This window comes from Pelophylax lessonae (genome assembly GCF_965119305.1).
Source record: "Pelophylax lessonae genome assembly, chromosome: 9".
NCBI classification, from domain to species: domain Eukaryota; kingdom Metazoa; phylum Chordata; class Amphibia; order Anura; family Ranidae; genus Pelophylax; species Pelophylax lessonae.
In genome coordinates, this window is record NC_138776.1 from 68,512,793 (window position 1) to 68,537,524 (window position 24,732).

Consider the following 24,732-nt stretch of genomic DNA (forward strand, 5'->3'; position numbering starts at 1 on the left):
TGCAACGCCATACCCAAACGAAATTTAAGGCCTTTTTTTCCTACAAGCAGAGCCTTCTTTTGGTGGTATTTGATCACCTCTGCGCTTTTCATTTTTTGCGATATTAATAAAAAAATAGCGACAATTTTGAAAAAATAACAATATTTTTCTACTTTGACAGTTAAAAAATATCCAATATATTCAATTTTTGTCATGTATTTAGGCCAAAATGTATTTAGCTACATGTCTTTGACAAAAAAATTCTCAATGAGCGTATTTTTAACCACTTTAAGACTGGAAGATTTTACCCCATTCCTGACCAGGCCATATTTTGTGATTCGGCACTGCGTTACTTTAACGGACAATTGCGCGGTCGTGCGATGCTGTACCCAAATTAGATTTATGTCCTTTTTTTTCCCACAAATAGAGCTTTCTTTTGGTGGTATTTGATCACCTGTGCGATTTTTACTTTTTGCGCTATAAACAAAAAAATTGTGACAATTTTGAAAAAATAACAATATTTTTCACATTTTTTTATATGAAATTCCCCCCCCCCCCCAAAAAAAAATGTAAAAATCAAATTTGTTTTACATTTTATGCCAATTTGTTTTCTGCTACATATGTTTGGTAAAAAAAATTGCAATAAGCGTATTTTTATTGGTTTGCGCAAAAGTTATCGCAGCTACTAACTACGGGAAATTTATGTAATTTTTATTGTTTTTTTTAACTAGTAATGGCAGAGATCTGCGTTTTTTTTTGCGGGACTGTGACATTGCGGCGAACAGATCGGACCCCTAACTGACATTTTTGACACTTTTGTGGGTACCAGTGACATTACTACAGTAATCAGTGCTATATATATGCACTGTTACTGTAAAAATGACACTGGCAGGGAAGGGGTTAACTTTTATTGGTGATCAAGGGGTTAATGTATGCCTGGTGCTTACTGACGTGTGTGGGGGGAGGGGACTGTGTGACACAGGCACAGATCGCAGGTTCAGCTATGCTGAATCCTGTAATCTGTCCCTGCCTGTCACTTAGGAGATCCGCCCGCTTTGTTTACACAAGCGGGCGGATCTCCTCACTCGATCCCTGACGATCGGGGAAGAGCGGCGGTGATCACCACCTCTCCTCCCCTGGCCCGACTCCCGCTGTGTCTGAATACAGCAGGAGCGAGCCTCCGGCAGCGCACACGTGCCGCCCACAAGGGGAGGAGTCCAGCGACATAGACCTACATCGCTGGACGATAACGAACCACTTTGCCGCAGTACGCTCCATGTGAGCGGTCGGCAAGTGGTTAAATAACTAAGGGACAGGGCCACCAGATGATGTCATCAGGTTATCCCATCCCCCTTGTGATGTCATTGACCCAGCATGCCCCGACCAATGACGTCACAGGGGTCACCAGTGGCGTCATCGGGTGCCCCTGCCCCTTGCGGAGCTTTTTTTTGGGGGGGTCGGGGGACGGCGTGATTGATGATGCATCTATACTGGGGGGCATTATTATTATTATTATTATTATACAGGATTTATATAGCGCCAACAGTTTGCGCAGCGCTTAACAAAATGAGGGCAGACATTACAGTTACACTACAATTTGGAACAAAAGGAATCAGAGGGCCCTGCTCGTTAGAGCTTACATTTCTTTTATTTTAGTTTTTTTTAGTAAAGGACTTGTTAAAAACTTGTGTTGTGTTTTTATTTACTTTATACACTTTTTTGGTGAATGAGTAGGAGTGCAATACATTCACATAGGGGGGCAGAATCTGGGGGCCCCCTTATTAAATGGGGGCCTTCACATTCCAATAAGCCCCCTGCCCGCAAACATTTACAACCACGACCATGGTTTTGGGGAAGAGGCCCTTGTCTTCATCAACATCGGGACAAGGTGCTTTGTCGGAGGAAGAGCCTCGCTGCCCCAATCACATTCCCATGTTGAGGGCATGTGGCCTGGTATGGTTCAGAAGGGGCCCACACCATTTTTAAAAAAAAATTGTTGGCATGGGGTTCCTCTTAAAATCCATACCAGACCCAAAGGGTTTGGTAAAGGTTTACATGAATAAAGGAAAACAAATAATTGTAACCCCCCCCCCCTCTAGTGTTAAATGGTTTGTCTCATCCTGTAACTGATACATCTGAAAAAGAGCTTGTACTTTAGGAAAACAATAGACTTACTGGCTGGAACAGCAGATGAAAACAGAAGTAAAAACACCTAAAACGCCAGAACCGGGCCAAATACGACATAAAATCTATCTTGCAAATCTCTTCAGGTGCCTCTCTCAAGCCCCTGTCGCAACTGTCGGACTTTAATGTCCCCCCATCATATTTTATTTCATACTTGCAGCTCTGCCATGCCTTTTCCAGCCAATTCCCACAAACCTCCCTTGTAGTGTTACAATCTGTACTGACTGTGCAGAAAACCCCATCTCACAACTACTGTATATACCCATCTACTTTATACATCTCTTTCCACCCTGTCTGGTCTGAGAGCTGAATGGCAGCATGACATACAGCACCTGGAGGATGATGATTGGGATGACAGTTGGGACTTTCTGTTTCTCACCCTGGTTTATTCATATGACAAACCAATTCAATACAAAATCGATCATAGGACCTATTATACACCCTCCAGATTATATGTTATGTGCCCCTATCATCCTCCAGAGTGCTGAAGATGTGGTCACTCCTTGGGGAAGTTTTTCCAATATTTTCTGGTCTTGTCTGGTAATTGCTGGATTTTGAAGTACTGCCTGTAATTTAATCGGCGTGGGGTAATAATTGCATGTAAAAATCCAACATGCTGGTTGTACCCAAATTATTGATAGATCGACTTGGGTACAATCAGCCTGCCCATAGGTGGTTCAGCAGGGACCAGCCGAGATTCAAACCATCTATGGCTGGCTTAAGAAGGTAAATCCTTCAAATAAGAAAGATAACTTCTCTTTCTGATGAATCTACAGGGTAGGAAGTAAAAGGAAATCTCCCTATCTGAAACACAGATGTAAAAAAACAAAAAAAAAACATTGTATTTTAATCTTCCTCTACACTATATAAAAAGAAAAAAAAAGAAAAGTTTTGGCTTTAGATAGATTTTAATTCCATTTGATAACGTCTGATTATTAATCATTTCAGACTGCATCCCTTGTCCTGCTAGCCATGTTTAACCTCTATTTTCACTCTCATTTTTTGCCCTCTTACCGACCTCAGGCCAGCCGAGTAATTTGGAATCCGAACTTTGTCTAAGTGTTAATGACAAAAGCTCTGGGAAGTTTTGTCTGTAATGAGGCACCATGCAGACGGGGGGACCAGTTGGGATTCCTATTACAGCCATATGCGAGTCCAATGTTGCATGAATTAACATACGGTGGGTCAAGTTAACATATGTACAGTGAAAAATGACTAATGACTTATCACACCGATGTTATTTTTGGACCTTCATTCTTGTGTGCAACCTTTCAGAAAGGAACAAGTAAAAGCAGTTTATGCCTTCCATGTCCCGGTTCCCTGCCTAGAGAGGGGAAAGTGAAACCATATGCTGAGTAGACAGAGGAAGGAAAATTGAAGCATATTGGAAAAAAAAAAAAACAGCATGGGGCACCAGCATCCAGAAGTAACCAGCCAAAGGGGATGCATGCCCAGTAATGTCCCTCTTACTGGCAAGTCAGCGGAGTGCCTGCATGACAGATGCTATCCTCTTTGTCCCACAGGCTGAATTTGGTGCCCTTCGTGCCACCAATACGGAGATGGCTGCAGGGGCACCAAAATTAGATTGGCAGGATGTGGAGAGTCAACTTTTTTAATGCCATCAATTTGTGGCGGAGGAGACAGGTATTAGCTCAGGGACTTCCGAGGTCCCCACATGCCATTAGTTTCCTCTACAGCTGCACCGAGTTCCGAAATATGAGCTTGCCACAGTTGGTCATTCATCAGCTCGCAGTCCTCATTCCAGCATACTCCAAAATAAAAAAATAAAATCTTTGTTACTGCATTTACTACATAAGCCGAAATCTCAGCTATCAGCAGAATTCCACCATGTGCCCAGGACTAGGCGATGAAACCCATTATAAATTATACAGATTCCAGTAAGCTAATGTTTTATTTTGTTCAGAGCTTGGCTCTGTAGCAATGAGCAACTTCCTCGCTTTTCCCTGTCAAACAGGAAATCTTTCAAAACTCTACAGAGGAGTTATGGAATTACCTGTGGAAACATATTGAGCAGGGTCACAGAAGGGGGTCAGTGGTGTCAGACATTCTGTCAGAAATCTTCTCTATCCACTGCTGTAATTTGTTTTTTTAACGCTTTTCCCTCCTCCTCCTCCTCCAGGATGTGTAGCAGCAAAAGCCTATAAATTGCTAACTTTTTAAAAGATGTTCATTGTTTAGTTTCCTTATTTTACTATTGTTTTTTTTTTTTGTTTTTTTACGGCTGATCTTTTGCACCTAAAATCACAAGATGCCCTTTATATCTGTTATTTTACACATAATAGTCTTGTAAGGCTGTTTAGGAATATAAATCAGATATAGGTAAATACACAAACGTGTCTTATTTATTTTTTAACTGTATTTGCTTTTATTTAATAATTATTTAGTCAAGGAATGTCACCATACAGTAATTAAATGAATACTTCTTACAGCCAGACAAAAATGTAAAAGACAAATAATAAACCCATGTCTGTAATGTCAAAGCTTTGCATCACCTTAACTCAATAAAGTCTATATCACTCCAAGACTTATGTGTCATCCAGTGCCCTTTTCTAATATATTTCTTAATTTTGTGCCTATTTTATTATTCTGCTACATGCCATTCCAAAAGTGACACTAAACGATATCGTTATTCCCCAAAAGGAATCCATATGCATTCACTACGTAATGGCCCTGTAATCTATTTTTCATTCAATTATTTCTGTGTTTTTTTGCCTCCTTGTAAGGTCCTCCATGAACTCCTGAACATCTCCTTTTACCCCTTACTTCTTTTTGTTTGGAACTTGCAGTACACATAAGTTGTGGTCATGTGCACTGATTTATGCACACTACACATCCCATAGTTTACAGTTCATAGTCAGTACAGCAAGACGTACAGTGGGACCATTGAGAATGAAGGTAGTCATCCCCTAACATGAAGTTGGAGCACAGCAGCAAAATAAAAGAATGTGGAGATTAGAAGGGGAATGAGAGCAATAAAAGTTTTTTTTTTTTTATCAATGATTAGTGTCACTTTAAAAAACAGTAACCAGTAGAGATTGACCGATTATTGGCAACATCGATATATCGTGGACCGATATCCACACTTTCCCCAGACGGCTCTTAGGCCGCCTCCCTCTGCCTCCTTACAGTGTCTTTTACCCGCCGCTGCCACACTGGAGTCTGCATGTGGCACAGGCGGTTGGTCGGGAGAGTTCTGCATCTAGTGAGTGCAGTAACCAACAGTCTGACACATGTTCTGTATTCTGTTCTGTGATAATCGATAACAGTGACCAACAAAAAACACTCTCTCTGACACACTTTCTGTATTCTGTTCTGTGATAATTGATAACAGTGGCCAACAAAAAACACTCTCTGACACACGTTCTGTATCTGTTCTGTTCTGTAACACAGCCGCTACGCCCACCCACCCACCACCCACAGCTGCCCGGTGCCAGCCAGCAACCCAGTCCCACACAGTCCACAGTGTAGTGTACCAGTCAGCCAGCCACAGGCCCTGGGCCTGTACGTGACAGGCCAGCCACCACACAGGGTACCAGGAAGGCAGCCAGCCACAAAAGGGTGCCTTCCAGCCAGCCACAAAAGGGTGCAAGCCAGCCACCAAAGCTTGATGACAGCCAGCCACCCACCTGGTGCAAGCCAGCCAGCCACGAAAGGGTGCAAGCCAGCCAGCCACCCACCACAGGGTGCAAGCCTGCCACCCACCCAGCCACCCACCATACAGGGTGCCAGCCAGCCGCCCACCCACCACAGGGTGCCAGCCAGCCAGACAGCCACCCACAACAGGGTGCCAGTCAGCCACCACAGGGTGCCAGGCAGCCAGACAGCCACCACAGGGTGCCAGCCAGCCACCCACCCACCACATGGTGCCTGCCTGCCAGCCAGACAGCCAACCACAACAGGGTGCCAGCCAGCCACCACAGGGTGCCAGCCAGCCATTTGTGTAAGCCTAAATTAGTGTCTGACTCTTTCTTGTTTCAATGGAGATGGATGGAAATAGAAAAATTAAAAGTGTGGTCTGGGAGTATTTCTCTTCTCCATCGCCAGGAAAATCAGTAGCACTGTGCAACACATGCAAAAACAATGTGAGCATGGGTCAATAACTGCAAAAACCAAAAATACATCTAGTCTTTGGGCCCATCTAAGAGTTCATCATCTTGAATTTTATAATGCAGCACAGAAAAAAACAAAATCAATCACAAGGTGAATCATCCCTATCCCAGGCAACAATAACAGAAATATGTTTCAGAAAAAAAACAGGTGGCAAAAATCTGATGGAAGATCATACCTGCTGGACAGAGTAATCACTGAGATGATGGTCACTGATAACCAGCCATTTACAATAGTGGCTGACTCTGGATTTAAGCGGTTGATGTCCATAGTTGAGCCAAGGTACACACTGAAGAGTGACACGTTTTATCGAACTGAAATGCTGCAAAAGATTCACCAAAAGGTCGTTGACAAAGTTAAGACTATGCTGCAACCAGAGAATGCTGGCAATTCACTCTCATTCACGACGGACTGCTGGTCAGGACAAACAGAATCACTAATGAGTCTTACATGCCACTACATTGACAGCGGATGGACAAGAAGGCATTTGGTGTTGAATACAAAAGTGATGCAAGGATCCCACACAGGGGAGTACATTAAAGAAAAGTTTCTAGGCATGTTAGAAGAATGGGGAATCAGCAAAGACAGAGTGATGCTTGTGCTGCGAGACAGTGGAGCAAACATGGTTAAAGGTATGAGACTTGCTGAAGTGTCAGACCTCAGTTGCATGACACACACCCTCCAACTGGTGGTAAATGATGGTCTGTCACACCAGAAAGCTTTGCTGGACATCATTACCATGCTGAAGAAGAGCGCAGGCCATTTCCACCATTCTGTTCTTGGCAAGCAGCGACTGAGCTGCATTCGGGAAGACCTTGGCCTACCCAAAAACAAACTGATACAGGCTGTTCCAACACGATGGAACTCAACGCTACACATGTCACAGAGGATGCTGGAGGAGAAGCGAGCTCTCACTAAAAAAATTTGGTTAATATGGACTTGGAGGACATTCTTGCCCTACTGCAGATCAGTGGGACATAGTAGCCAACATTATAGAGACGCTTGTACCCATTGAGGAAGTGACACTTGAGGTGAGTCATTACGACTCATCTGTTTCCTCTGTGATCCCATGTGTGAGAGTCCTAAAGATGCTTCTTCAACAAAATGAAGGACAAACCACACGTGGCATCAAAGCATGTAGGCAGGCCATGAGGGCCAAAAGGTTTGAGAAACATGAGGAGAAAAAACTGTTGTGCTTGCATGTCTTTTGGATCCTCGATACAAGAACCATCCTTTCTCTTCTGATGATGTATTTGCCAAGGCAAAGCAATGGCTGACAGAAGATATTCAACAGAAGGTGCAGGAGGTTCCTCCTGAAGAAAAGAAAAGTCAAGGACAAGAAGAGAAGGTTTCTGATGTGGAAGAGCAGGATGCAGGAGAAAAATGTCCCAAAAGACAACGGACAGAAGAGAAAATTCATCGTGGTCAAATCGATGCAATGTTCAGCGTATTATTGGGGCCTCATGCAGAGGATTCATCAGAATCGGCAATAATGAGCCTTGATGATGAACTTCATCTCTATTTGAAGGAACCAGTAGTTGACAGAAGAAGTGATCCTCTTCAGTGGTGGAAAGAAAATGAGGCACGCTACAAAAGACTTGCTTCTCTTGCTAGAAGATACCTTTCTGCTCTTCCTTCCTGTGTACCAAGTGAGCGTGTTTTTTTATGAAGTGGCAGCAATTTATGAAAAGAAAAAAAGCCATTTAACTGGTGAACATGCTGAAATGGTATGCTTTCTGCACTATAATATTGTTCTACTTAACTGGGAGTACTGATTTGAAAGTGTAGCTAGTCTATAGTAGTGTCTGTCCACCAGTCCACTGAGTCTGTTCAATCCACTGTCTAGCTTGTGTCTATCTATTTTTTTCTAACAGTTTTACACGGACTGCGCTGCGCTGCAGTCAGTGCAAAAGTGATAGGAAAAAATAGATATAGACAGTGGATTGGAGTCAGTGCCAGTGGATTACTGCTGCAATAGAACACCACTCACTGCTGCAATAATTTTAAATTACTACTGCAGTAGTGCAGTAGTGATTTAAAATTATTCCAGTGATTATTCCAGTGAGTGAGTGTCCTACTGCAGCGGTAGTACACCACTCCACTCCACTCCGGTAGTCCAATCCACTGTGTAGCTGTCGCCTTGCTTTTCTTCTAGCAGTATTGCACTGACTGCAGTAGTTGCACTGAGTGCCATACTGCATTGAGTCTTCCACTGACTCCATTCTAATCCATTGTGACATGTGTAGCTGTTGCCTTGCTTTTCTTCTAGCAGTATTGCACCGACTGCAGTAGTTGCAGTGAATGCCATACTGCAGCGCAGATAGTCCTCCACTGACTCCAGTCCAATCCATTGTGACATGTGTAGCTGTTGCCTTGCTTTTCTTCTAGCAGTATTGCACTGACTGCACTGCAGTACTTGCAGTGAGTGCCATACTGCACACAGAGGTAGTCCTCCACTGACTCAGAGTCCAGTCCAGTATTATCCACTGTGACATGTGTAGCTGTTGCCTTGCTCTTTTTATAGCAGTTGTGCAGTGTGTATGTGTATTTTATTGTGTAGCTGTTGTTGTTGCCTAGTTTTTTTCCTAGCAGTTTTGCGCTGACTGCACTGCAGTAGTGAATTAAAATTTTTATATTGCAGTGAGTGAGTCCACTACTGTAGCACATTATTATACATCATACATCTTTGTAATTGAAGTTTTCCTATCAGTTTTTATGCAGTTAAGGTGTGAAGAACAAGAATTTAATGCTAAAAATGTTAATAAATAAAGATTAACATGTTTGTTAAGAGATTTGTGTCGAAATTTGTGTTTTTTTGGGAAAATTTTACATGTGTGAAAATATCAGCCAATATCAGCCAAAACTCCCTGGGTCGTTTTGCAAAGTAAACGTTTACCCACTTTAAAGGAATGTATTTTAATAATAGGCACCTAATGGGACTACACTGACCTGAAAGACTTCTAGTGACAGATATCCTGGAACCTTGGATTTTCCATATTTAAATTCTAGCAAGATCTACCTACATTTCATCCTCTTTTTCTAAGATCCATATCTGTTGCCTATCCGGGTCATATTGGAATACTGTCCCTTGAATTTCCTCTCCCCCCCCCCCCCCCCCTCTTTTGGTGTGGTCGGTGTCCCCTGATCTTGTGGGGTGTTCCATTTTTTGGATTGGCCAGTGCTACAAATTTTGTGGGTTCGATCTCTTATTGATGTGTATCTGCCTGGTGTTGGAGAAAAGGAATACTATTTGCTGACCTTACCCTCTGACCTTATTGCATATTGCGCTGCACCCTATTGCATATTGTGTCTTTTTGGTTCACAATTACCTCGTTTCCACTGAGCGAATTGGTTCGGGTCGGTTCGGTACGGTACGCTATTTTGAGTGTTTCCATTATGAAAGTGGCGCATACAACCGAACCAAACTGCACCATTCCTGGTCCTCCTTCAGATGTAGGGCCATAGGAAATGATATGGTACGGTTAGGGCGGAGCTACTGGCGTCACACGATACATTCCACTGATTGGCGGACAGGAAAACGTCAATGCTCACGTCAAACGAAAGCGAAAAACAAACACCACGTTTGGCGTAAACCCCGTATGGCCCCTAGAACTCCGACCTGCAGTGGAAATGCTCACATAAAAAGGCCGGACCATTCTAACCCTTCCAAACTCTACCGACCCGAACTGCTCCACTCAGTGGAAACGAGGCAATACTTACCTATTGATGCTAGCTGCCTTCATTTCATGCATTTTATCCATTTTATTTACCAAGCGCCGATACCATTTTTGTTTTATTTTTTAAACAAGTTTTTGCGAGCCCATCCCTGACCCATTTATGCCTATGCAAAAAGAAAACTGCTTGATTCACATGTTCCAATCTACATAAAGCATATAGACATGTTTGCTAGCTTATGACTGGTACAACAGACGAAGAATAACACTAAACATTTCCAGTTTTATGCAGACGTAAAATGTTACCACTGCCACTGGCATATAACATTCAGAGGAAAGATGTTAAATTTGATTGTTTCAATTCCGTTTGATTTTTCATTAAGTGGTACATGCCATCACATTTCAGTCTTTTTTTTTTTTTTTCTTTCCGTAGCTGTCTGACTGCCATTAATTCTGAAGGTTTTAACTGATTGAGCCGTTCCGCTTAAAAGTTATGTTCTTTTCAATTTGGCCGGCGCTCCATCCTGCACGCTCCTAAAGAAATCAAGTCGCGGAACGTCTGCATATACAAATAAGGTTAGACACCTTTGGTCACTGACGGTTCAGCATTATTGCAAAATTAATTTTTCAAATGTGACTGAAATAAAAGCTGTCTGGCCATCACTCTCTCCGTGCTACAAGATTGAATAAAGCATTTGAATAAAAATGTGTGTTACAGCCTTCTTTAATATTTAAGCCTGACATCCATTGATTTGTTTCCTGTTTTCCGCAAAGCTTGACAACATGATAAAATAAATCATAAGAAGAAAATATAGTGGTAACATCTTTTATGGACTTCACATAGTCATCAATCTCACGCTGTGAGTGAATTATCAGCACAACAAAAAGATCTATGCTTTAAGAGTTCCAACCTCGTGGAAGCTGAAGGTTTTTTTTTTTTTTTTTTCACCGGCAAATTCAGAGAGGGTGACTGATAAGTATCATTATTGTTTTCTGAGAGCCTAGTTTATAGTGGGTTGTGAAGGTGTTGGCATATATGTTTCAGAATGCGGAGGTTTGATCAATGCTAAGTAGACATCCTCCAATGCATAAAAAAATATAACAAGGTTTCCAGCTGAGCGGTATTAAAGTACCCATCACACCATGTCAGCATGACAGAGCCTATGGTGCTTGCCTTTTTAGATTTGATGCAGAATTAACCTTTCTTAACGCATTGCAATGCATAAAGTACATGGATCACAACATCTGTTCCCGCTGCATAAACACAATGTCAACAGCAACAGTATTCATAACCAAACAAGTGCAATAATAATCCAGTTACTAAACAGAAATCTCTTCTTTGCTTTCTTTCTGTTGAATATTTTATAAAAAAGATAATAAAACATTGTATATAAGTTAATATATTTAAAGCGGTAATAAAACTAAAAACAAAAATGCAACATATTGCAGCTTACTAATCCTTAAAGTGGTTGTAAACCTCTGAAAGATCAAATCTGCGACTGGTGCCAGTATGAACATCTAACCCCTATTCCAGTATTAGGATTCAGACTCCCCTGAATTATTTAAAATTAACTTGACTTGATTGCCCATGTTTGTCTCTTCCTTCTCTTTCTCTCTCTCTCTTCCTCTCTATCCTTCTTACTCACCCTTCTCTCTTTATTAGAATTATGTTCTCTTTATGCTTGTTCTTTGATCTTATTATGACTCTACCCATTATTGTTACACATAAGTGTTCACCACGATATGATTGTTTCTACAACAAATCTAAACGGTATTGGTTATCCCGTTACTTGTAACTTAAGAGTCACACATCCGACCTTGTATGTTGCCTATTGTTGCTTATTGTCTTTTATGGTATTTCTCTGTTATTTTCGGAAAAACCCAATACAATGTATTTGAAAAAAAAAAAGTGTTTGTAAAGGTACAAGGTTTTTTTTACCTTCATGCATTCTATGCATGAAGTTAAAAAACTTTCTGTGTGCCCCTTCTAATACTTATCTGAGCCCCCCTCTTGATCCAGCAATGTCCACAAGAGCCTTGCTTCTCCAGGAACTCGCATTCTGATTGGCTATTGGCAACAGCAGGAGAAATTGGCTGTCAATCACAGCCAGTGAGCCAATCGGGAGATGGATGGGGCGGGGCCAGGCCATGGCTCCATTTGTGAATTGACACACGGAGCAGCAGCTCAGCTCGGATGCCCCCATAGCAAACTGTCGACGAGAGTGAGAAGCCAGGAACACCAGCGTGGGACCTGAGAAGAGGAGGATCCAGGCCACTCTGTGCAAAACCATTAAACAGATCAGGTAAGTAGAACATGTTTATTATTTTAATGGAAAGAAAAATTAAAGCCTTACAATCACTTTACATATAATAGCTGCATTCATTTTTTTTCCTTTTTTTTTAAATCTGGAAATGGATAGCAACACACTTCCTGTCTTAGGATGTCCCCACTCTGTATGGAGGAGCAATGGAGACACCCTAGACAGCAGCATTGTCAGCCTGGAGAGAGGGTAGTGTTGAATGTACTAGCAGATTTAAATGGACTTGACTAACACACTGAAGCTGAACTTCAGCAGTTACAGCAATATTGTTTTTCTTTAGGGATATAAGTTTTACATAAAGGAATAAAGCTGACCACTGTACATTCACTGTATGTGGTAAATGGTTTGTCTCATTGCTATAACTTGCACTTTTGCTGGGCAGAGTGGTCTTTTAAAGGAAATTGAAAAATAGCAGACATATTGGCTGGATTACCGGGTAAAAATAAAATAAAAAAAATGAATGCAACAGCCACATCTAAGAATTGGTAGGCTGCAAAATAATACTTGTTGTTTTTGGGTTTAATGCCAATTTAAGTAAGTATGTAAAAGATCAATGTTAGCTTTAATGTATTTAAACCCAAAATCTATCTTTCAGTATATTGGCATCATGCCTCACTGTATACAGTGTATTTCCACCTATGCTGTCAGTTGTGAGAAAACCCCATTATATGTGTGTCATGTCTTCCCATTCACACAGCATGCCTAAAAATAATTTAAAAAAACATTTCTAAAACCAGGCCATACACGGATCAAACACACACACACACACACGGCTGGTTTAGCAGGCTAAATTTGGATCCATGTGGGGCATTCTGGTTATGCACAAGTCAATCTATCGGTCAACACAACTACAACTAGCCTGCCTAGTACAACTAGCCTGTTAGCTATAGCTGGCTACACTAATCATTGTGTTCCGCCAGAAGGGAAGACTTCCCGCCAACAGAACACAATAGCTCAAGAATCAAGTAATCACCTGTGGCGAAAGGAATGAAAATTGCATAATCCATGGCCTGCCTTAATCCTTCTTTGGAGCAGGCCTTTGGGCAGATGGAAAGCTACTTTTGAACGAGTTCAAAGTGAATCTGTCCCCAGACAAAGAATGGAGACACACTGAGTTTACCCTCATTAACATACAGTGCAGGCCAAGCATCTATATTTACAATAATTTGTTAATACAGTCAGTTTTCAAATCTAGTTTACAACTGTTAGACAATCTGAAACAAATGGAACTGCTTCTAAGATCGAAGCTAGCCATAGACAGATTGAAATTCGGCTGGTTCAGCAGGAACTTGGCAAATTTTGATCCATCTATGGGCAGGCTGGCTGTACTGAAGTCACTCTATCATTCGACTTCACTACAACCAGCCTCTCGGGTTTTTTTTTTTTTTGATTACTGTTGATGGCTAAAACAGCTGCCCTCATTCCCAACTCATCAACATTGTTCCCTGAAATATCACAATCTCTTTACTGAAGAGTTCAATGATCAAACTACAGTGAGCTAGCTAGGAGCAATAAAGCGGAGTGAAATTCCGCAATACTTCCTCTTCTTCAATGGTCCAACGTCCCTGGTCTGTGCCATCATCATCTACCCGGCTTCTTCCTGGTGCCAGAGTATTGCATTTCTCTTCTGCAACAAAAAGCCTGCCTGCTTGCAGTTTTTGTTAGCGAGACTTTAATTCTGTTTTAAAGGGTCATAGACTTATAGTATTTGTAAACTCAATCACTAAAATCATACATAAGCTTTAGCAATGTAAGAAATGTCAAAGGTTGTTTTTAATGTTTGTAAATCTGCAGTGTTCATTCAAATAATGGAGGCCCAGTTCAGGCATTTCCTGTTGTAGGGTGACAACTGTCCATCATCCTTTTTCCTTCTCTATCACATGAGCCCCTGGTGAAGACAACAAATGGCCACACCAACACACATTGCACAGCTATAGTCCACTATTGTCCTTATCAGCGTTGTCCTTGACAATTGACCAGGAATCCTGTTCAAAGCAATTATGTGCAGCCAACATTGAGGTGTGCATGGACAGGAAGTGGCTGAAAAAGGCTGAATAATCAGTGTTAAAGTAGTAATAAACTTACAGCATTTTTTTAGCTTAACATATTAAGCAGAATAAAATAAACATTCTCCAGTAAACTATTTGTTAAAATTCTTACAGTGGCAATTGCAGTTTTACAACTTTCAATGCTGCTGGCTCCTGCTCTTCCAGCGCTGTTTCCTTGAACATCCACTCTTTATAGGAAGAGTTAACAGTGGACAGTGCAGTCTCCAATCAGTCTGTTAGCTTGGAGAAGGGAGGGGGGCAGAAAAGTACCTTTCTATTCTAGACTACTTTAGTCCCTGCATTCAAGGGTGGCTCTACAATAGGCTACAAGAGAAAGAAGCCACCCTAAAACAGGAAACCTGGGGCAGCGCTCATGGCACCAGCTTAAACTGGTACATAGGCAAGTATTTAAAGATAAAGAATCTGCATTCAGTAAGTAAATAAATAAGCTGCTGAAAGTTCTTAGAAACCAAGGGTCTAATATAATTTTAAACTATGGAAAAGGATGAAAAAAGTGAAATATAAAAAACAGTCATGGCAATTGTAACAGAACCGCCGACCCACACTGTACTTGTGGTCTTCCGTCAGTATACGTCTTCCTTGCAATCATGAACATAGATATCAGATTTTCCCAGCGACCCTCACACAAAGCTAGCCAACAACTTAGCTTGTACAAGTTAAGGAACCTTCTCCTTTATTGAACAGTTTCACACTCAATTTATACATACATGAGCACATCCCCCTCCTGATCAAATTACTACACACAGGTCAGGGGTTGCCTGACTACATTATCCTATGCAGATAAAATTGTATACATAAATAGAATTAACATATCTAAAGAACAACCAACACAAACAGTATATTTCCACTCAGCAACTAATAGATGCCAGTGATTCAATCAACCTCAGCTAATTAAGTAGCAGACGGCCGTCCCTGAGCTCCTGCAATACAATACACAAACAATAGGTGTAAATACAGAACCTATTGTAGATAAAAGGTGAGTACATCAGCATATTCAATGATGTCTGGAAGACAGGGGGTTGAGCTGATGATATTATTAGCATATTGTCTGTCTTTCATTCCCAGTGACAGTGAGTACTGTCACAGTAATCATCTTTGATGGAAAATGCTGAATGTAGTCCAGATAGAGTTTAGAACTACTTTAAAATTCTGCCTGATTTCACAAATCCTGGCATCTGAAAGATGTCAGATTACTGAGTGAAGTAGGCAGGGCTAAAACTGACCAATAAATAACTGTAATTTATCTGTTCTGACAATGTGAAAAGCAAGTATTGGTGTCAGGATGAGCTCTTTATACAGATAAAACTTACAAGACATGCTCTGGACACTTAACAGTTTGATAAAGAAGCTTCTGACTCCTGGAGACGTTCAAATTGCTGCTGTAAAGTTTATGGAAGGAATACTCTATTTTTTTCCCATCAGCTGCGTAAGTACTTGGTCAATCTATAATGCCTGGGGCAGGACAGGATCACACATTCTTTATCATTTCTCCTGTAGTGTCAGGCTCCTTTGCTGGGGTGTTACTTGCTCTTCTACATGTCTTCCAGTATCTTCAAGAACATTATTTTTCAACACCCATTTTTTTCTCATATAAAACCGAGCTTGTATATCATTCTTCAACTCTGCCACTTCAATCTGTCTTTCTGGGAATTTTAATCAAATCAGCAATTGTAGGTGAGAAGAATTGTGATGGGGCTTACATCTTCCCTTTCGGAAACACTGAGCATGAACAAGACGGAAATATGTTCAGTTGTGATTCTTATATGTGATAAGAAAGTGCAATTGAACTTGTAAAATAGGGTAATGACATAACCAGAATTACTTACACCTTTAAGGGAAATAGCAAAGAAGTGTAGTTTCCAATCACAATCCAACACAATTGCCATTTCAATTATCCCAATATTGCTTTTAATTATGGTTTTTGAATGAACCAATTCACAGCATTTTTCAGTGTTTAGCAGTCAATAATATTGTACAACCACAGATACATATTTGCCAACACTTGAAAAAAATTAAAGGGGACACCTTGAAGAGGAACCCATGAGATCAAGGCCTAAAAGTGGGTGTTGTTTCATGGCAACATTGTAATGTTGCAAATTTTCCTCTTTGCATTTGTGATTAACTGCTTGTCGACCGGCGCACGACGATTTACGTCGGCAGTCAGCCCCTCACAGGCAAAGCGACTTAGGGCTACATCGCTAGCCTGTGAGGGTCTAGGGAGTGAGCGCGCGCCGCTGTAGTCGCGCTCCGGCTCCCGCGCGGTCACGGACCCCCCCGCGCGTGTGCCCGGTGGACCCGATGTCCGCTGGGCACTCGCGATCTTCCGTTACACCAGAAGAAAGGCAGGAGGCTAATGTAAACAAAGCCGCCTGTCATTCTTCCCTGTGTAAGAATGGAGATCAAACGGTTCTGCTATGTAGGACCGTTGATCTCTGTTCTTACACTAGTAACACTGCCAGTGTCATTTTTACAGTAACAGTGCATATGTATAGCACTGATTACTGCAGTAATGTCACTGGTAACCCCAAAAGTGTCAAAAATGTCAGTCAAGGGTCCGATCTGTCCGCCGCAATGTCGCAGTCCCGCATAAAAAATCGCAGTTCGCCGCCATTACTAGTTAAAAAAAGAAACAGCAAAAATGACAAAAATCTTTCCCTTAGTTAGTAAACGCAATAACTTTTGCGCAAACCAATCAAAATACGCATTTTGCGATTTTTTTTAACAAACATACAGTAGGTAGCATAAATCAAATTGGCCTAAAATGTTAAAAAATTTTGATTTTTACATTTTTTTTGGGAGAATTTCATATAACAAATTTGAAAAATATTGTTATTTTTGCAATATTGACGCTATTTTTTTGTTTATAGCGCATGATCAATAAATCGCACAGGTGATCAAATACTACCAAAAGAAAGCTCTGTTTGTGGGGAAAAAGGAAATCAAATTTGTTTAGGTACAGCGTTGCACGACCACGCAATGGTCCGTTAAAGTCACGCAGTGCCTAAACGCAAAATAGGCCCTGGTCAGGAAGGGGGCAACATCTTTCCCGGGGCTTAAGTGGTTAAATGTGAACACATGCGGGTCCTATCAACCTTTTATTGATTTGACCACAGAGGATCGCAAAACACCTGGCTGTACCCACCGCAGATATACGCTGATATGGGCAGTGTACAGCCCTGGACGGCTGAGTGAATGAGCCCCTAATTTGCAGAAAATTGTTTAGACTTTATTTTATTTTTTCAGTGCAAATGTGCAAAGAAAAAGAGAATAGAATAGAATCGGAAAGCCTGCATTGTCATTGTACATATTACACTGAAAATTACAATGAAACTGTGAGATGATACAGTATACTGTAAATAATGCCTAAAAATCCACAAAAACAAAATCAAACATAAACATAAAAGAACAACATCCCACAACACATTCCCAAAAAAAAAACACATCAAACAATAAATTAATATAAATAAATAATAATTAAAAACATACAGGTATATCATTATCTACTATATTCTTGATATCTAATTAATTATAGTAATTATTATTTTCATTCATACTTTTTATATTATTTATATAATACTAAGTATAATAAACACACTAACCAACACTTTAAAATTTTCCTTTGGACTATGCGCCTGTTTAAACCAACTCACATATCTATTACACTAATCCCACTACTATTTTAAACCATTCATCACATTTTTCAAAGAGGGGTAGAATATGACTATTTGTTATAATTTAGTGCATTCATACCCCTCTAAAAAAGGCTATCTCTAAATGTATTTGGCCCTACAGTATTAATAGCTTTATGAAGAACACTCCTGTCTGCTACTGAGCAACCAGCGAACCACACTTAGCAAGCTACATTTTCAGTGGAAGAGCAGGAAAAAGAGACACACAATTTTGAACAAATGTACGTCTGAACGCTGGAAATTCAGCTTGTTTGGCAGGAGCCTTTGGCATGCACCACATCCTTAGCAACGAGTGACATCACCCAGTCCCATTCATTTATTGGCCAGGAATGCTGGCCATGTCACCAAAGGGACGGGAATAGCAATGCATCACTGTCCTAATATGGCCTCATGGTCGTGGTCATATTTGGTCAATAATGTTACATCGAATACCCCACTCCTTTGTTCTCTTCTGGCATCGGGGGCCCAGGAGATGTCATTTGGCATATGTCAGCAACAAAATCAGTTGTGTTCATTGGTTGGTGATATTTTTTTATTGATGAGCATTGGGTGTAATTCATCATGCTTTATGTGGATCTGTATCTTTGGATGATGTAGTTAACAATTAATGTACTTTTTAAAGATAAAGAACTTGTCAAAAAGTGTGTAAGTGTTTTATTTACTGTCTACTGTATTTTGTGTGAATGAGTAGGGGGAGTATGTATCCTTTACTCATTCATTTGGGGGAACTGGTATCCGGTGCTCTCTTATTGTTAAAGGGGGCTTTTGAATTCCTGAAGGCCTAAACATTCAACAACCCAGGGTTATAAGGCAGAGCCCTTTGTCCTCACCAACATGAGGACATTGTGTTTTGTTAGCCCCTCCCCCCATGTTGAAGGCATGTGGCATGGTTGAGGAGGGGAGTTTGCACAACCCCCCCCCCTTTCCAGGCTTGCAAGGCTGTAGACGCTGACAAGAGTCTGGTATGGATTTTCGGGGGACCCCACCCTCTTTTTTTTGCATGGGGTTTCCCCTTAAAATTCATACCACAGCCAAAGAGCCTGCAATGGAATTTTTAAGAGGTCCAATCTCATTTTTTCTTTTTTGTTTTGTGACATCCATATCAGACCCTCATCAAGGATAAGGGTCTGGTATGTATTTTTTTTTCCTGTAGTAAGTGATTGCATGCATCACTTCACAGACAGGGTCAGGGCATCCCCCTGCATATTATTTAAAGAATTTTTAATTTTTATTGTTCCATTTTAAGCATGATTGAACATGCTGCTCCCTGCCAAGCAGAATTTAAACCCACACTGAACCAAACCAGGGACAGACCAAATTTTCTGGGGACTTTCAGGAAATGTAGTCATTGCTGTGCTTTCATAATAATAATAGATTCAGCAGATCAATATAAGTCATCAGAATATTGGATCTTAGAAATTTGAATGTAGTACCCTTTCCACACAGTTTCCATTGGAGCTGGGCCAAAACTACCAAATCAATTTAAATGTTTCCATTTTACAGTGTTTACTATCAGGATATTTTTACTGAACAACATACAGCCAAACTCTGAATTGTAAGTATCAGAAAGGTTCGAACCTAAATAGCTAACAATTTGATTAAATTGATTAGAAAAACCTATAACACATTTTTTCATAGGTTCTGATCACTAATTATCATACTTCAGTGTTCCTTAGCAATAGGAGTTTTTTATACATTAATAATTAAAAATTCACTAACCACATCTCTCTGGTGTGATATGGTATTGGCAGGCTATAACATTGCCAATGATCACAAGACCAGTCAGGTAACATGAATCTTCTGCTGCTTGCCATATTGAGTTAAAGTTTAGCTCTAAGCAAAACATTTTATTTTTTTGATTTGAATAGAATATGGAGGGTTCAGACCTTTTCTACAGGATTGGATTGTTGTCTGTGTCCCCAACGAGGAGAATAATACCTCTATTTGTACTGGTAACTATTGTCACTGCAGAAGAAAGTTAAGGCAAACCCAAAATATTAAAGTTATCCCAACAATAAGAGGTAAGGGAAAATCATACAATGGGGGATCTGGAGACAACCGTCCAAGTGGGGAATTCCCCTAATTTATGGACCTTTCCTCTAACTTTCTTTTCCATCTCTGGGACAGGAAGTGAAGCATAATTTCCTCAATTGTACATGAAAAAGTAATTTTGGGTATACATAAATTTTAACTTCTTTCATCAAAGTGGTCTCCAGTTTTCAGGCAAAAAAACATCTAGGTTATATAAATATTAATAAAAATGTGTTTGTTTTATTTAAAAAAAAAAAAAAGGATCATGAGATATAAGTTGTGCTTACACAGAAAGTTTTTTTTTTCAAAAGTAGCTTTCAATCATTTTCAGCCTGCAAAATTCATTAAAGGATACAAACATGCATTACAAAGGCATGGTCTACTGTTGATATCAATCGAAAAACCCATTGTGAGAAATGTCATGCAGCCACTGCTAGAGTGCATGCAGATAGCAGTTTTTATATGATACAAAAATTCAAATGAATTTTATTAAAAAAAATAGAACTTGTTTAACCACTTCCCGACCGCTCGCCACACCCCTAGGTACACATTTAACCCCTTGAACACTTACTGTGTTAACCCCTTCCCTGCCAGTGTCATTATTACACTAACAGTGCATATTTTAGCACTGATTACTGTAGTAATGTCACTGGTCCCTCCAAAAGTATCAAAAATGTCAGCTAGGGGTCCGATCTGTCCGCTGCAATGTCGCAGTCCTGCAAAAAATCGCAGATCGCTGCCATTACTAGTAAAAAAGAAAAACTATGAAAATGACATAAATCTTTCCCATAGTAAGTAGATGCGATAACTTTTGTGCAAACCAATCAAAATATGCTTATTGCGATTTTTTTTGCCAAAAATATGTAGCAGAAAACAAATTGGCCTAAAATGTTAAAAAATTTTGATTTTTTAATTTTTTTTTTTTGGGGAATGTTACGTATATAGCAGAATGTGAAAAATGTGAAAGATATATTTTTTTTTTTCAGAATTGTCGCTCTTTTTTGTTTATAGCGCAAAAAATAAAAATTGGTCAGGTGATCAAGTACCACCAAAAGAAAGCTCTATTTATGGGAAAAAGGGACATCATTTTTTTTTTGGTACAGCATCGCACGACCGCCCAGTTGTCTGTTAAAGTAACGCAGTGCCGAATCGCAAAATATGGCCTGGTCATTAAGGGGGCAAATCCTTCCGGTCCAGAAGTGGTTAAGATACACCATGCTTTAGTGAAATAAATATCAATCACTTAGGATCAATATCTACTTTTGGATATTTTTGTCTATACATCTACTGAACACTTATAAAACAATCATGTCAGCTAGTTTTCCCTTTTCAGTCTAATTAAAAAAAAAATAAAAATGTAAGTTATAATTTCCCGAGTACTCTAATAAGTTTTCAAACTTAAGCTATAGTAAAATTTCAAGTAATAACTTTGATATTAGCTATGCGGTGCAAACTTTCAAACTCTGTTTATAAAACAAATCTCATTCATTAATTGGATCTACTTTTAATATTTAAAGTTGTTGGGCTACATGACCAATTAGCTGACACTTCTTATTATAAATATAATAATTCAAGCGTTATAATTGGACATCAGCACTTTAACTAGCATGGAACATTGACATCTTTATTAGCTTTTATTTTCTTTTACGATAGACTGTCTCAGGATATTTTGTTTCACATCAAAAATAATACAGTTTAACTAATGGTGAGTATTAAGAAAAAATATACCGTGTTAATAAACTAGAGGGTGTATTAGGAGATATGTCCCTATAGATGCCTGTGGACAGTAAGCAAAATATTTAATATTGAACATTATGGGACATCAGAAAATTATGAGATAATTGGCTGTGTTCTTTTTTTTTGTAGGCTATTAACAATAATTTTAAAGGGCCACTCTAATCATTTTAAAGGGTCCTGAAAGAAGTATATAACCTCACCTATAAAGGATTATTTTATTTTGGGTGGATGCTGGGTTGAATTATCTAGGTGCATCTAACAAAGTTTTTTTTTATTTTATTTGCACTTCTGTGCCTGGGTTCTCTACCCAGGACTACTAGTGTGCCATGGGCATTACAGCTGAGATATAAACTTTTGGAGTACCTTAGATATTAAAGAAAAATGTGAGTGGTTCAGCCCACTAACAGTGAATTAAAATCAAAATGCCAGTTTTCAAAAGACCTATTAACCCACATGGTTCTGTTTAAATATGACCAAAAAAAAAAAAAAACAACTCACAGCACTCAGCACCCTTCCAACCATATGATCTTCTTTTTTTGGAGTTGGTCTTTAACCACTTCAGCTCCAGAAGATTTACCCCCCTTTATGACCAGGCAATTTTTTGCGATGTGGCACTGCGTTACTTTAACTGCCAATTACGCGGTGGTGCGACACTGTACCCAAATAAAATATATAGCCTTTTATTTAACACAAATACAGCTTTCTTTTGGTTGTATTTGATCACCTCTGCATTTTTTATTTTTTGTACTATAGACAAAAAAAGACTGACAATTTAAAAAAAAAAAATTTTTTTACTTTCTGCTATAAAACTTATCCTTTTAAAAAAAAGTTAAAAAAATATAATTTATTTATCAATTTAGGCCAATATGTATTCTGCTACATATTTTTGGTAAAAAGAAATCCCAATATGCGTATATTGATTGGTTTGTGCAAAAAGTTGTAGCATCTACAAACTATGGGATATATTTATGGAATTTTTATTTATTTTACATTTTTTTTTTACTAGTAATGGAAGTGATCAGCAACTTATAGTGGGACTGTGATATTGCAGTGGACAAATGGGACACCTAACTGACTCTTATTTGGGAACCAGTGACACTAATACAGTGATCAGTGCTAACAATATGCACTGTCACTGTATTAATGACACTGGCTGGGAAGGGGTTAACATCAGGGGGTGATCAAAGGGTTAACTGTGTGCCTAGCCAGTGTTTTTGTACAGTGTAGGAGGTGCTTTTACTAGGGGAAGATATGGATCCTTGTCCCTGCTTTTCAGGTATACAGGATATATGCCTTCCTTACTGACAGAATGGCAATCTGCCTTGTTTAGATAGGCAGACTGCTGTTCTGCCCCTGTACTGAAGGCTCAGCGGGTGCCGGTGGGCATTGAGACTGCGGTACCCGCTGATCGGATCCTGTCGTGTATAATGCCAGTGGGAGTGAGTATATATACATTATCTAGCGCAGAGCAGTCGGACTGTAGCAGTAAAAATGTTATAGGGCGGCCAGCAAACCAGTGGCTGAACTGAAATCCATCTTTGCTAAAAAAATTTTTTAGAAAAAATCATCACTGAACATTCAGCTTACAAATATCTGTCCTGCCATGATCAAAATCACTATGTACTTCACACATACATCTACATCTATACACCTCATCTCATACATCTATGGGGCTGATTTACTAAAACTGGAGATCTGATGCAGCTCTGGAAAGAAACCAATCAGCCTCCATGCTGGTTCACACTATGCGGTATGGGAACTGCATGCAATTTTGAACAGGAATCGCACCGCATTCCTGTTCAAAACACATGCAATTCTTCAGCAGTGCGATTTGAGTGATTATTTTTGTATGGCTCAAATTGCACCGAATCTGCACCAAAATATGTGCAAGATCCTTTTTTTGGCCACACCAGAATCAGATCCTAGAGGTGTTTAAACCTGTGCAATCCCATTTTCCAAATTGCACTGCATTTTGCAAACCAATTTCAGGGTGTTGTAAACTAAACATACACACCCACAGCTGTTTGCATGAAGCGGGTGGGATTGGATGCGGTGTGGAATCCGCACAGAATCCACAGCAAGTGCACAGCACATAAATGTGAATCGGCACTCCAGGTTTTTTGTCAAAGCTTAATTGAACAAGCCGACGTTAGAAGCCAATTGGCTACCATGCACGGCTGCACTAGATTTTTCACTCTAAAGTTTTAGTAAATCAACCCCATTATGCAAAGTGGAAAATAACTCAATTTGGAGTGGGCAGAATTGTGGATGCCCTAATACCTGAAAAATTTACCTAATGCATTGAGCTGATCTGTCCACTCCCTGCCTTTCCCTTTTTTGTAATAGACAGAAGTCAGTCAGATCACAAACGACTAGTGGGACATGGACACGGGGCTGAGTGTTGCCTTTGATACTTACCTACCTTCCCTTATGTCCACCAGCTTCCTCCTTCAGGAACTGCATAGAAATGCCCTTTAAGACAATATACTGTAAGTATAGTTTGTAAAAGACCTAACCCCAGACTGGGCTGGCTAAAATATCCCAGGTTCCATTCTCTGTGAGGTACATGGCAGCCAGGCACAAAGCAGTTCAGTTACTCAAATCAGAAACCAGGCAGTGCATGCCTTCTTGCAGTTTATTTGCTGGTGTAAAATGGGTGGGGAGTGGGGGAGCCTTGGGATACTTCAAAACTAACAGAATTACAATAGAGGACACGTTTGACTGTTCTGCTTCTTAAGCCACCAGTCACCTACATCAGCCACCCTATTGAATAAAGAATATAGAGGGACTCCTTGGCAAAGGTATAACCTGAGTCAGTAGCTGTGGAGAGCTCTCCCAAAGGGTGCCAAGGACAGTAGGATCCTCGAGGTTAGAACTTACTGTGTCCTGGGTGCTGTAATTCTTTTTGTAGTACCAGCCA